The following is a 13,804-nucleotide window of genomic DNA, read 5'->3' on the forward strand; positions in this document are numbered from 1 at the left end:
TTTATTCTCTTAACGTTAACACAATAGGTATTTTGGTAAGGTTAACAGCGTTCTTTGTATCCATAGCTTAAATGAGCCTGGTACGCGACTAGCTAACGTTAACGTTAACTTTCGAGCTAGCACTGCTACCGTTAACCTTAACGACCACGTTAATTACTCTAATCATATCACTTTTATTCGACGTATATGTTGTCAAAAACAATTGTTTCCGAACAATTAGTAGGGTAGTACCATAACGTTAGCTGACTGAACGTCTGTCATTTGGAAATTATCGAAATGTAACGTTAGAAGTTAGGACTTCTAACGTTATGATACATTGTTCGGTATCTGAGGTAAAGTTTGGCTGCTAACGTTATGTCTAGCTATCATTTACTTTAAATAGACATGTAATTTGTGTGACATTCATTATTACATAAACAACGTCTATGAATTATGTCCGACAATTGGTCGGGTAACGTTAGTAGGTGCTAGTAGCTAGCTAGCAGCTAACGTTATAGTTGACTGGTGAAGTCTGCCATTTGGAAATAATGGAAACGTAGCTAGAAACTAACTGTACATTGCTCGCTAACGTTACGTTGTCTTGGAATGAAGTTTGGCAGCTAAAGTGGCCAACTAACAGGTCTAGAACTAGCTATTATCTAGCGCTACTTTAACTAGACATGTACTTTCTGTGACATTCATTATCACTTTTATTCGACGTAGCTTCTATGTGTTGTGAAAAACAACGTCTATGAACTATGCCCCACAGTTGGTCAGGTAGTAGTATAGTTGACTCGTGAAGTCTGACATTTGGAAACTATCAATAGTTTATGCTATAACACTGCGGCAACACAGAAAGGTCAGGGCCACAACGCAAAACCGCGACCGAAATGAAAGGGTTAACGTTAACGCACGGAAGCGTTTGACGGTATGCCTTGAACTAGCTAGGACGTTAACGTTACATGACCTAAGGGCTAGATTTGGCCAACATGCCCATAATATGAACCTCCATAGGCATATGGGCAATGGACAACAGGATGATAAAACACAAAAATCTACCCTGAATCCAATGCTATCACATATTTTCTAACTTTATAGTGGCGGAAAAATAAGACATCTAGAAATTCTTAGCCTATCAACATACTGGCCCAATTCTTTTCTGATTAGAATGTTACAGACTTATTTCTAAGTGTGCCCCTAATATTTGTGTCGAGTACATGTTATGCTATTTAACCTAAAGGTACTACTTGGTCACACAGATGAGAGGTTGTGCTGCATTTTGTTAATTTAACATAATTGTGTTGCATTGTAATGTTATAGCAGTGGTCACGGTTTCACACAATTTTCTTTATTCAAAACAGAAAGCAATTGTCTTTTTAAAGACTCCCTCCATCTCCACCTTCCCTTGTGCTGCGACAGTCTTTGCCACAACTGCATCTCAAGACTCCCATCTCCCATCCTGTCTTCCCTTGCTGTGCTGCAGACTTTCAAGGTATGTCTTTTTATTATTTTTTACTGCTAGACCAGCTATGCTGCTTGCTTACACTTTTTTTTTTTGCTTACACAAACATGTAAATTGTGTTTTACTTGATGGGGAAGAAACATAGCTACTTCACTGATTTGGTGTAGACATATTGTAACCTATGGAGGCAATTTGAATGACAGAACTAGCAAGCTAGTTAAACTAGTTGATTTGCAGGTTGCTTGTCTTGATGTCAGAATGCTCAGTCCTCCATATTCTTAAGTGCCTACCATATCGGCATCGACAACTACAAATGTGTCCAAACTTTTTCTTTAACAATTAACCATCACATACAGTAAATCTAAGGGTGACGACAGACAATCTAATGTGCAGCTGCCTACAAAGTCTGGTCCTGAACAGTATAATATACAGCTGAATTTTGTATTAGTTTTCTTTGCTCCCTTCGCTTAATTCATCCTACGTCACTAAAACCAACCTATCATTAAAATAGATAGAACCAAGAAAGCAGCAATGTTGCCGTGTGTGTTGCTGCTTATTTTAATTTAACATAATTGTGTTGCATTGTAATGTTATAGCAGTGGTCATGGTTTCACACAATTTTCTTTATTCAAAACAGAAAGCAATTGTCTTTTTAAAGACTCCCTCCATCTCCACCTTCCCTTGTGCTGCGACAGTCTTTGCCACAAAAACACTGCATCTCAAGACTCCATTCTCCCATCCTGTCTTCCCTTGCTGTGCTGCAGACTTTCAAGGTATGTCTTTTTATTATTTTTTACTGCTAGACCAGCTATGCTGCTTGCTTACACTTTTTTTTTGCTTACACAAACATGTAAATTGTGTTTTACTTGATGGGGAAGAAAAATAGCTACTTCACTGATTTGGTGTAGACCTATTGTAACCTATGGAGGCAATTTGAATGACAGAACTAGCAAGCTAGTTAAACTAGTTGATTTGCAGGTTGCTTGTCTTGATGTCAGAATGCTCAGTCCTCCATATTCTTAAGTGCCTACCATATCGGCATCGACAACTACAAATGTGTCCAAACTTTTTCTTTAACAATTAACAATCACATACAGTAAATCTAAGGGTGACGACAGACAATCTAATGTGTAGCTGCCTACAAAGTCTGGTCCTGAACAGTATAATATACAGCTGAATTTTGTATTAGTTTTCTTTGCTCCCTTCGCTTAATTCATCCTACGTCATTAAAATTGATAGAACCAAGAAAGCAGCAATGTTGCCGTGTGTGTTGCTGCTTATTTTTGGAAGTGTGTAACGTGTGTTTTTTTCTTCTTCTTTGTTTGCCTTTTAGGCTTGTTCCAGACCAGCCCTGTCAAAGTGGTGTCTGCGTGTCACTTGTGACGCTGCCTGTCATTGTCTGCAGCACCCTGCACTACACTGCACTGCACTGCACTACACTCATATCCCACTAACGCCTACCTGCAAACATATCTACGACAAGAACCTAACACTTCCTGAGAACATATCTGACTGCACATACTATACTCTTGACTCCTTTGAACCCTTTGACTCCTTTGAATCCTTTGAATCCTTTGAACTCTTTTGAGATTGAAACGCACTTTGAATCATATCATATTGAGACTCTGAATCCCACTCATACACATACCTGCAAACATATGACCGACAAGAATTGACCACTTTCTGATCATACATACCTGGCTACACACACTGAATACTGCTCTGAATCATATTGAGACTCTGAACCAACAGAACATAACATACCTGCAGACATATTTCTGACAAGAATTGACCACTTTCTGTCAGCACATACTCTGAACTATATAAAGATTCTGAACCATACTGAGAACTACCTGTGAACTATTCACATACAGAACTATTACTGTTTGAGACTGAAACCTCCTTTGAATTCTGAACCATTTTGAGACTGAAACCGCCTTTAAATTCTGAACCATTTTGAGACTGAAACCTCCTTTGAATCCAATTCTGAACCATTTTGAGACTGAAACCTTCAAATTCTGAACCATTTTGAGAGTGAGACTGAAACCGCCTTTGAATTCTGAACCATTTTGAGACTGAAACCGCCTTTAAATTCTGAATCATTTTGAGACTGAAACCTCCTTTGAATTCTGAACCATTTTGAGACTGAAACCGCCTTTAAATTCTGAATCATTTTGACACTGAAACCTCTTTTGAATTCTGAACCATTTTGAGACTGAAACCTCCTTTGAATTCTGAACCATTTTGAAACGGAATCCTTTTCTGAATACTACTTTGAATAATATTGAGAATAATATTCCTACAAGAATTGCCCATTGTGAATTGTGAACTATTCACATACAGAACTATTACTGTGAATTATACATACCTGTGAAACGTTTTATATATTTGAATAATACCTGTCAAAGTTGTTTTTGCTGTTATACCTACTTTTAGACCTGGCCTGTGCTGCAAGACTGAACCTGGGCTGTGTGAGGACTTTTTGAGATTCCATCCTAGTTCTGCATAAACCTGATCATCTCAAGAGCTTCCTCTCATTCTTCATCAGTGTCATCAAGTGTTACCTCTACGTAGCAGTTCCAGTGCCATAGAGAGCTTCCTCTCATTCCTCATCAGTGTCATCAAGTGTTACCTCTACCTAGCAGTTCCAGTGCCATATTCAGAATTGCCACTGATAAACAAAATACGCATTAACATAAAATTGAGGATAATTTCAGAATTTAATAATTAAACTGAAGTAAATATTGTGTGTGAAGGTAAAAATTGTCATTTTGTACTTTTGACAGCCAGCTTGTTATTTATTGGGTGTCAAGCATATTCTAATCAATTAATTTTTAATTCTTTGCTTAGCAACATTTCATTTTGGTCCCACTAATTATTGTAATAAACCACTGAAATAAATACTAGTGTTTGTATATTGAGTTTATTAACATTTAATCTCATCTAACTGTTTTTATATACTCAGATTAAGTTCATTAAGTAACCTGTGAGTAGAACAGTAAGTGTTATTGTATAATCTGATAAGCAATAATTTGTACAACCAATATTAGACTTAACTTGTAGACTATATTAAGCAAAGATTGTAGCATTTTGAAACATGCCAAGGAAAGGCCGTCGTTCAGAGGCTCAAAAGAGACGTTGGCGTAAGTTGGACCTCTCTGAAGTTGAACCACATCAGTCTTTATTAGACCAGAGTGACTTGAATGAGAGAGAACATGTAAATGAGGTAACTAGTGTTTTCCGCATGAACATGGAGCAGAGAGCCATCACATGTGTTCAAGCAACTCATAGCCAACGTGATGTAAGGTATGGGAACAACAGTAACAAGCAGTGCACCTGCAATTCCCTGGTATTTCTGGCAACTCTCCATTACAGAACTGAGCTCAACAGTGATGATCTTGACTACGTTTTGCTAAAGGGTAACTTGATGTACAGTGAAGCACTGGTAAGGTTGAGCGCGAGAGGCAATGAAGCACCCGACCACTTGGCTCTTGATGAATTACCTGATAGTGTTGAGATCTATGGACAGATGTATCATATTGAGAAGTACCCGTCACGGTATGGTTATTTTAGGCAAGATGGACCTGATGGCGTTGACTTTCTACAGCTTCCTGAAAGACTGCATTGTTTGTCAAATGATGTAAAGTTTGCGCTGCTAACTGTAGGTAGCACAACAATAGCTTTGTTTAGAGATGATGATAAATATGGAGTTTTTGATCCACACTCAAGAACACCTCACGGATTTCTAGCAAACAATGGCACTGCTGTGATGTTGACCTTTGTCAGCTTGAGTGACATGATTGATCATCTGCTTGCATTCTGGACCTTACTTGAAGCACCTGATGAATGGGTTTATGAGTTAATGCCAGTGTTATTTACATCTGAGTGTAATAATGAACAAGGGAGCCACACTGACAATGTGCAACCTGCTCGGACTGCTGAGTTCCCGGCTCCAGCCATTTCTGAGAATTCACTTACTAAATGTGGTAAGAATCGCAGGCGCAGAAAAGCTGCCAAAGCACAAAAGGATATGTCCTGCAGTGAGAACAACAGAATCAGACAGCGAAAATATTATGAACAGAATAGAATGAAAAAAATTGAATATGAAAGAAAGAGGTATGCAAACTGCATTCAACACAGTAAGAAATCGTACCTCAGAGACCGTTACATGCATGAACCTAACTATAAGTTGAAAAAAAAGTTATACATCAACAGCCGCTATTCCTGTGACCTGAATTTTAGAGCAAGACAGCAGGCTTACATACATAAGCGTTACTCAAGTGACCTGAATTTCAGAGCAAGACAGCAGGCTTACATACATAAGCGTTACTCAAGTGACCTGAATTTCAGAGCAAGACAGCAGGCTTACATACATAAGCGTTACTCAAGTGACCTGAATTTCAGAGCAAGACAGCAGGCTTACATACATAAGCGTTACTCAAGTGACCTGAATTTTAGAGCAAGACAGCAGGCGTACGTACAGAAACGCTATGCCCATGATATAGCCTATCGTTCAAGACAGAAGTTCACCATGAAACATCACTATGCAAATGATCCAACATACAGGCAGAAAACAAATAAAACCTACAATGACAGATACAGAAATGACCCTTTATTCAGGCATTATCGTTCTCTACAAAAAAAGAAGAATGCAGGTGTGGGCCTAAATAACAGTTTCCAGAGAATGATTCACAAAATGCGTTGTGCTTTACATATACAACGTAAATACCGAAATCTTACACGCCTGTCTCGACTTCAATCAGAGCATGAGGTTGAACAACAGTCAACACCAACAGAAAGCACCCTTTTGCATGATGCCATCACATCTTTTCGAATGGATGTACAGAACGGCCCTACTTTTGTTTGCACAGTGTGTCACAGAGCTTTGTTTTATAATCAGGTTAAAGAGTGCAATCATGAATTATATAAAAAGAATCGAGCCATGGTTGATCGATGCTTAACAGGCAAATATTTACATACATGCAGCGAGCAGTGCAGTGCACTTGAATTATGTTGTGCACCAGATGAAAAGACAGAGTGGATTTGTTACAGCTGTCATGAAAACTTGAAGATGGGGAAAATGCCGGCCATTGCTGTAAACAATATGTTAGAGCTATCACCAATTCCTCCAGAGCTCAGTAATCTTAATATACTTGAAAGGCACATCATAGCACGGTACATACCATTTGCAAAAATAATCAGTCTTCCCAAAGGCCAGCAGAAATTAATACATGGTGGAATTGTCTGTGTCGCTTCTGAAATACAGGAAACAGTCAACGCTTTGCCTAGACCTAGTAGCCAATCACAGCTTTTAAAAGTGAAGTTAAAAAGAAGAATGAACTACACAGGGCATTACCAGTTCCAAACTGTTGACATGACGAAAGTATTACATGCTTTATCAAAACTGAAAGAGATGCATTCAGAGTATAAGGACATAACCATAACTAATGAAACACAAGCTTCTGGGGATGGAATATCAGAGCATGAGGTTGATAGCTTGGCAGATGAGAATGACATCAGTGCTGCAGGAGAGGTTGATCTAATGGAGACTGATGCAGTGGATGAGTTTGACATTACTGACCCAGGACATTCAGAAATAAATAGTGAAGGCAATCAGCTTAATAATGAAACCCATGAGTTACATGTTAACCAGGATTCACTTGACACTGAGCAGGACACAAGTCAGCAAAATGGTGGATGCTCTATAGATTCATGCTTACAGCCAGCTGATATTGCACAGGAAATGTTAACATTTGGTGAGGGTATATTCACTGTGGCACCAGCTGAAGGAAACAGACCAGTGAGTTTTTTCAGAGTTCCTAAACTAGAGGCAATGGCTTTCCCTGTGCAGTTCCCCACTGGAATGAACACTTTGGATGAAACACAAAGACCAATGAAATTATCGCCAAGCAGATATTTCAATGCACGTCTCTTTTGTGTTGACAATCGATTTGCTCTCGACTCCAATTATATTTTTTTCGCACAATTTATCACAGAAATGCATTTGGCAGTCTTCTATGTCTATTCAACTGCGTAAAGGAAAACCTATGACCAGAGATGGACGCAAAATCACTGCAAGAATGCTCCGAGACAAACGTGAAGTGGAAAAGCTGGTACACAACAGAGATGCCACTCGATTCATGCAGCCTTTGAGAGGAACACCTGCCTACTGGGAAAAAACCCTCAGAGACCTCTTTGCAATGCTTCGCCAGCTGGGTACCCCAACATTCTTCTGTACATTTAGTGCTGCTGAAATGAGATGGCCAGAGGTCATACAAACAATAAAAGCACAGCAAGGAGAGCAGGTTGACTTTTCTGAACTCGACTGGGCATCAAAATGTGAGATTTTACGCAGCAACCCTGTCACCACTATGCGCATGTTTGACAAGCGTGTTGATGCACTTCTCAGACACCTACTTTTGTCACCAGCACAGCCCATCGGTGAGGTCATTGACTACTTTTTTCGAGTGGAGTATCAAGCTAGAGGTTCACCTCATATACATATGTTGGTTTGGTGTAAGAACGCACCTGTATTTGAGGAGGACCCAGATGAGAAAGTGTGTGAATTTGTGGACAAGTACATAACATGTCAGCTGCCTGACCCAAATACAGACCCTGAGCTCTTCAAAATAGTGACAGAGGTGCAAACCCACAGCAAAAGGCACTCCAAGTCATGTAAGAAAGGAAATAAGCACTGTCGGTTTGGATTTCCGAAACAGCCTGTCGAGAGCACATTTATAACACACCCAATGCCAGCAGAGCTCATGGATGAATCTGATGATGAATTTGATCATGACCGCTCTTCCATGTCTCCCGAAGACGCCAAAACTAAGCTGAGGCCATTATGGGAATTGCTGAATAATCCAACAGCATCATTTGAAAGCATCCCACAGCTACTTGCCCAATGCAACTTAAGCTATGAGGAATACCTAAACTGTGTCAGTTCATTAACAACGTCCAGTGTGCTAGTAATGAAACGTCAACCAAAGGACTGCTGGATTAATGGCTATAATGAGCATTTGTTAAGGGCCTGGAATGCAAACATTGATATTCAGTTCATCCTGAACCCTTATTCCTGTCTGATGTACATCTTATCATATATTTCCAAAGCTGAACATGAGATGAGTGAGTATTTGAAAAGAGTTGTCTCTGATACTTCTCAATCCAATACCTCTGACTGTGAGGAAATGAAACAAATCATGCAAGCATACTCCAAAAACAGAGAGGTTAGTGTTCAAGAGGCTGTTGCACGAGTCTGTAGCTTGAAACTGAAGTCTTGCTCTCGAAACGTGATATTTATACCCACTGATGACAATGCTTTGAAAATGAGCGTCCCTTTAAGGTACCTGAATGACAGAATCCCTGATTCAGAGAATGTTTGGATGTCTGGAATGGCAGACAAATACAAAAACAGACCAGATACACCAGAGTTTGCGACAATGTTTATGGCAGAGTTTGCTTCCACTTATAGAGTTGTGTATGGAAGGCAGAAACAAGGAAAAAAGGTTTTGCCACTTCAAAATGAAATGGGCTTCATTCAGAAGCGAACGAAAGGAAAGCCTGCCATTATCAGATACGCCCGATTTTCTGAGCAAAAAGCTCCAGAGAAATTCTATGGCACATTGCTCAAACTGTACCTCCCTTATCGCTCAGATTCACAGCTGAAACCCAGAGGTTTTCCAACATATGAGTCATTTTATACATTGGGTTCTATACGTCTTCCTGGAAGAGACTATAATGAGAGAGTAGTTTCTGTTGTCAAGGAGAACAGGTCACAATTTGAAAAGAACAGTGATGCAATAGAGAAAGCTATTGAGAACATAGAAGAAAATGGACCTATGGAGGATGCATGGACAACACTTGCACCTGAGACAGAGCTTCTTCGGCTTGAGTGCATTTCTGAGCGTGAGGAAATAAATCCAGACGAAATGAATGAACGGGATGACATTCCTGAATATAGCTCAAGTACCACAGACAGAGGAAGTGCAGCACCAATGTTTGAGGCTCCTCAAATCGACCCTACTGTAGTCCGTAACATGTATCAAAATCTAAATCAAACGCAGGCATCTATATTCTATACAGTGCGTAAGTGGTGCATGAGACGAGTGTGTGGACAGAGTGCCGATCAGTTTTTTTACTTTGTCACTGGTGGAGCTGGAACTGGCAAATCTCACCTTATCAAATGCATCTACACAGAGGCATCAAAGATACTCCGCAAGTTACCCTGCATCACAGAGGAAAGAGACATGTCCATGCCCACTGTCCTTCTCACAGCATTTACCGGCACAGCAGCTTTTAACATATCTGGCAAGACACTGCATTCTGTCCTGAAACTGCCAAGAAGCCTTAAACCACCTTACCAGTGCCTTGGAAACCGTCTAGATGAAGTGAGAGCAACCTTGTCCAATGTTGAAATAATTGTCATTGATGAAGTGTCCATGATATCAAAATCACTCTTTGCATATGTCAATTGGAGACTGCAAGAAATCAAAGGCAGCAAGAAACCCTTTGGCGGAGTCTCAATCCTGGCCTGTGGTGATTTCAACCAGATAAGTCCCCCTGGTAAAGCCAAACCTCTCTGTGTGTTTGAGGATCATGTTCTTGATATCTGGAAGGATCGATTCCAAGTAGTCACTCTCACAGAAATCATGCGCCAGAAAGATGATGTGCCATTTGCTGAGCTGCTCAACAGGATAAGGGTGAAACGCAAAGGAGAGGCATTATCTGAAGCAGACAGAGCTCTACTTGGCCAGGCCATATGTCAAGCTGATGACTGTCCCAAAGACATTCTGCATGTTTTTGCTACAAATAAACAAGTAAACCAACACAATGCAAACACAATATCTGCTCTATACTCTGAACTGGTCAACATTGATGCACATGACTATAAGAAAGATCTACAAACTGGTCGGATGGAAAGGCAGAGAGCACCTTTTGAAGGACGTAAAGGGGATTTACCAGACAGACTACAAGTTGCTAACGGTGCACGTGTGATGCTCATGAGAAACATAGATGTGGAAGATGGACTGGTGAATGGTTCATTTGGAAAGATTGGTAAAATTGTTTATCACGACCAAGATGGCAGATCACTTGTAAAAATGCTTGGTGTTGAATTGGACAGTCCCAATGCAGGGCAAAGACATCGCAATAAAGGACCAGAAGGACCAGACAATTTGGTATATATTGAAAGAGTAGAGGAACCTCTTAGTAAAAAGGGTGTGGTTCGTCACCAATTTCCAATGACTCTAGCCTTTGGTTGTACCATACACAAATGTCAAGGCATGACGACAGTTTCTGCAGTGGTCTCAATGCAGCGTATATTTGAACCTGGTATGGCATACGTTGCTCTCAGCAGAACTACCTCACTACAGGGTCTGCGCATAGTTGATTTTGATGAAAACCAAATATATGCTGATCCAGAAGTCACAGTTTCTGTGGACAGTATGCAAAAAGTTGAATTTGGAAACGCCATGCCCCTCCTTCACTGCCTCCCCACTCTGAGATCACCATCTTTAACACTGATCCATCACAACACTGAAGGACTCTCAGCCCACATTAATGACGTGAAGAGACATCACGAACTGTGCCTCGCAGACATTTTGTGTTTTACTGAAACACACCTTTTTGGCACATTTGTCCCAGAAAATATCCAGTTGGAAAACTATCAAATGTATAAGCGCAACAGACATGTGTCATACTCTACTCTTTCTCATTTTGCACAGAAAAATGGTGGGGGAGTTGCTATGTTTGTAAAAAACCATGTTCAAGCCCATCATGTGCCATACATACAGGGTGTGACTGATCTCGAATTCCTAGTATTGAAAGTTGTTGCTCCAGTTCCACTACTAATTGCAGTGATTTACAGACCACCAGATTACAACACAAACCTATTTTTGCCAAATCTCTGTCATCTACTGGAGTCTTTACATGTTATTGCTGATAGTCCAATTATAGTCTGTGGGGATTTTAATGAAGACATGTTGACCAATGGAAGGAAGCCAATCTATGAGTTGTTCCAGTCTAAAGGATTCACAAATCTCATTACCACCTCCACCACTGAGAAGAACACATTGTTGGACAACATCTTCATCTCTGATCCTCAGCACTGTGCCCATTCAGGTGTTCTAGAAACATATTACAGTTATCATGATCCTGTGTTCTGTATTCTTAATTAATTTAAGCTGATTTTACACTGCATTAATCCATAAACTTTAGAATGAGCTTAGACAATGTATGAAATATCAATGTACATGGTGTGTCAAGAAGTATGATTGCATTCATTCATTTGGCAGACACATTTCGTCCCCTTAGAATTATAAGGTTCTATCTGACATTTTTGTCAAAATTGAGTTATTGACATATTCTTATTCTGTGACATCTTAAGAAGATGAGGTGAGGTGTTTCTTGTAGTTGTATGCATTTTTGGACATTATATTTAAAGAGGTTTGTTCCACTTATCAGTATAACTCTATGGAATTCTAAGACTTTGAAGCTCAATATCTCATAACTACTCAGAACGTAGATAGAACCCTATAATTCTAAGGGGACGATTTGTCTAAAGTGACTTACAGCAATAGAATAACATTTTAGCTATTAACATTTAAACTTTTAAACTACAGTCATAGCTACATCATTAAAATAAAATGTAAAATACAATGCAGAGAAGACTACCACTGCATCTGTCGAGGATGCCTTCCTCCAGCAGGGCTGACTGTATATGTCTTGGTAGCTCTATCCATGCAATGTGCTGTGCTGAGTTCACCACTCTCTGTAGAGGTTTGCAGTTGTGGGTGGGTGATGCTCATAAATGCATCTCACAGTTGGTCAGCCTTAGAATCTGCAACCAAGATGTAGAGGGGAAAAAACACATTTTATTGCAAGTAGGCCTATGTAGGACTACTCAATAAATAGAAATGAAAATATTAAACACTCCGCCTGAGCTTATCAATACTCTACAATAGAAAGATAAAAATATATGTAGCTGACAAAGTCAAATAGCCTAGGCCTGGATTCATTTCCAAGTTCAAAACCTGTTTGATGTTCAATTCAATACAATTATATTAAATCATACTTGATTTCAAACTACTTTTTTTTTTTACCAGAGAATGGCATTAAAAAAATAAAAAATCTAACTTTAACAAAATAGGCCTACTGCTAGTGTATAAAAAAAATCTGATTCCCCAGTAATGGATTTCAGCGCCTACTTAAAGTAGCCTAACACTGACGCCTACTGGTACAAAAACAGAGACAAGTTTAATATATGTCAATGCCAGTGTCTGCACCTACACTGTAGGCTATGGCTTAATACTTAGCTGTGTTACATCAACGGAAAGTTGTAGGCTAAACTGGGTTTATTTCATGTAATTAAGTGAGTTATTAAGCATGTAGCCTATGCTAGGTCTAGGGTATGTCTGAAATGGATATACTCTTTTTTTTGACAACTGGGAGTTCTGTGAATGATTGTTATAAGAAACTTACCAATCACTACACCCCAGCAACTAAAAGAACCAATCAGCATGCATATCAAACTAGGCTACTACATTTGTTTACAATTTATTGTGTCATGACATGAAAACCATTTCAAACCATTTCGAAGAAATTGAAGAGAAGGTGAAAAGGTATGTGTAACCCTCTCCTTACAAAGTTAAGATACGGGTTATATATGTGTGTGTGTTTTTTTATATACTATCTAGACTGTTTAAAATATCTAATTTACAATTAGCAGGAGGAGTATTTTCGCATTCTCATTAGGCTATTCACAATAGACTAGAGCCAATTGGTCGGGGCAACGCCGGGCTATTATGAGGGGTAGCCAAGGTTAGCTACATTTCTGAGGTAAAAAATCCTCTTAGCCTATAACAAGTAACACGTATTACGAAATGCTTAACTTTTATATGAAAACTGAAGCTTTTCTACAACCACTAGCCCACTGAGCAACCGGGATTTCGCCAGAATGTGTGCTCTTCTGTCGGGCTACTTGATAAAGTCAGGTGTATAACTCCTACATTCTTGGTCTATGAGGAGTAGTTTAGACAAGGGGTAGGCTACATCTTCAATCATTAAGATGTGAAACGTATTACAAAATGTAGGCCTACAGGGGTACAGTAGTCGTTTGCTCAAAAATGAGTATGATGAATTACGTTGCTTAAAACTAATGAATGGCAAAAAAAAAGTTGTTTTGTCTGAGGCGTAGGCCATCTTCGAAACTAAGTAGCCTTCTCCGAAACATTCCATGATAAGGAACAGTTCTCGTCAATTAGTAACCACTTCCAATTATACAGTCTAACAGGGAAGCTACACCAGGCGCGTAATCGAAGCGTTCCGCTCGCAACGCGTAAAATCCATTTTAGAAGATTGGCTGCC

The 13,804-nt window shown here is 39.5% G+C and overlaps 1 long non-coding RNA gene across 1 annotated transcript in view; it reads left to right on the plus strand.

The window, feature by feature from the left end:
• The window catches only part of LOC143133025 (uncharacterized), a 13,282-nt gene extending 9,999 nt beyond the window's left edge, over positions 1-3,283 (plus strand). The window contains exons 4-6 of the long non-coding RNA XR_012988410.1: positions 1,341-1,471; positions 2,079-2,214; positions 2,775-3,283. This is a non-coding gene — a long non-coding RNA (uncharacterized LOC143133025). The remainder of the gene's footprint in view (positions 1-1,340; positions 1,472-2,078; positions 2,215-2,774) is intronic.
• The last annotated feature ends 10,521 nt before the right edge of the window (positions 3,284-13,804 follow it).

The sequence above is a fragment of the Alosa pseudoharengus genome, unplaced genomic scaffold, assembly GCF_046254945.1.
Source record: "Alosa pseudoharengus isolate Yale_2024_CS ecotype anadromous, Long Island Sound unplaced genomic scaffold, YU_APseudo_1.1 YU_APseudo_1.1_scf_19, whole genome shotgun sequence".
In the NCBI taxonomy this organism is placed as follows: domain Eukaryota; kingdom Metazoa; phylum Chordata; class Actinopteri; order Clupeiformes; family Clupeidae; genus Alosa; species Alosa pseudoharengus.